General features: G+C 39.6%; 1 long non-coding RNA gene across 1 annotated transcript in view; it reads left to right on the top strand.

Annotated features, from left to right (window-relative positions):
- LOC138353011 (uncharacterized) overlaps positions 1 to 200 on the top strand; it is a 127,785-nt gene extending 127,585 nt beyond the window's left edge. Inside the window, exon 3 of the long non-coding RNA XR_011223005.1 lies at positions 145 to 200. This is a non-coding gene — a long non-coding RNA (uncharacterized lncRNA). The remainder of the gene's footprint in view (positions 1 to 144) is intronic.
- Positions 201 to 1,512: the final 1,312 nt, after the last annotated feature.

Raw genomic sequence — 1,512 nt, forward strand, 5'->3', positions numbered from 1 at the left:
ATATATATATATATATATATATATATATATATATATATATATAATATTAATAACATGGGATACACACATAAATGTGTATCCCATGTGTGCACATGGGATCCCTTTGTGTGTATTTATACCTCAATAAACTTATTTCAATTCCAGTTGTCTGTGTCTCTGGTCCAACTGCGTAGACGATGAGACGATTGCGCTCCGACAGGTAAGTAGATTGGTAGATAGATTGTTAAATCGGTAGATAGGTGGGTGGGGGGGGGGGGGTGCTCGGTAATTGGGTTGATTGCTGCTTGCTTGGCAAATATAGGTAAGCTGTTAGGTAAGATGATAGGCTTAGGTAAACTACCCAGGCAGGTAGGTATTATCTTGAGATGATTTCGGGGCTTTAGTATCCCCGCGGCCCGGTCCTCGACCAGGCCTCCACCCCCAGGAAGCAACCCGTGACAGCTGACTAAAACACCCAGGTACCTATTTTACTGCTAAGTAACAGGGGCATAGGGTGAAAGAAACTCTGCTCATTGTTTCTCGCCGGCGCCTGGGATCGAACCCAGGGCCACAGGATCACAAGTTCAGCGTGCTGCTGTCCGCTCGGCCGACCGGCTCCCTTAGGTAGATGAAAGCTATGTATTAAGGGAGGCTGGTAGGCAGACATAAAGGTAGGGAGGGAATGGGCTTGTTGGTAGAGAAGTAGAGACGAGGATTGGGTATTAAATCAAGGTATTACTAATCGTAAACACGTGTATCCTATTACCCAATATAATTAAATCAAAAACTGCTACTGGTCGTTGTTAGTAAACATCAATATTTGCACTAGTAACGTAACTTTTAAACTATTTAACAAAGGAAAGATAAAACCTAGAGTTTCCCCTCTGATGTATTTATTTATTGTGCACCCCGTACTTATCCTGTGAGCGGTAGCGCAAGAAGGATTAGAGAGGAGACAAAGGGTCTTGCCCTTATGAAAGCGTTAAAGGGTTAATCCCTAAATGGCTCAAATATGGGTCACAGTTTAAGATGTAATGCTCTAGTATGTGTCCATGTATGTGTGTCCATGTATATGTGTCCATGTATGTGTGTCCAAACACTTAACTTCATCTTGATCTCTATATAAGCCTAACAACTAGGCATGCTTGTAGCTGTATTTTTGTATTGAATTGTATTCCCCCCCCCCCCCCTAGGCTACAGGTCCCCCCCCTCTCTCTAATCTCTAGAAGGGATTTTTGTATATTACAAATAATGATGATTTGCAGCAAAATTTGAAATTCATTTTGACTTTTTAAGTCGAAAATGTGAGAGAAAAGACTTCATGCCTGGATTGACTAATAGTCGTTTTGCAAGATAATGATATTTGAGATCTGATCATAAAGAAAAAATAGTAATTCATTTGTAACATTTAAACCCAAGTGAAATTTAAACTGACAAAAAACGTATTTAATAAATCTTTTTTTAAATCTTCAATGTCATTATTTGTTTTAGGAAAAAAAATATATATCCCCTGCCAAGATTTCAATTGATCAC

The sequence above is a fragment of the Procambarus clarkii genome, chromosome 56 (assembly GCF_040958095.1).
Source record: "Procambarus clarkii isolate CNS0578487 chromosome 56, FALCON_Pclarkii_2.0, whole genome shotgun sequence".
Lineage (NCBI taxonomy): Eukaryota > Metazoa > Arthropoda > Malacostraca > Decapoda > Cambaridae > Procambarus > Procambarus clarkii.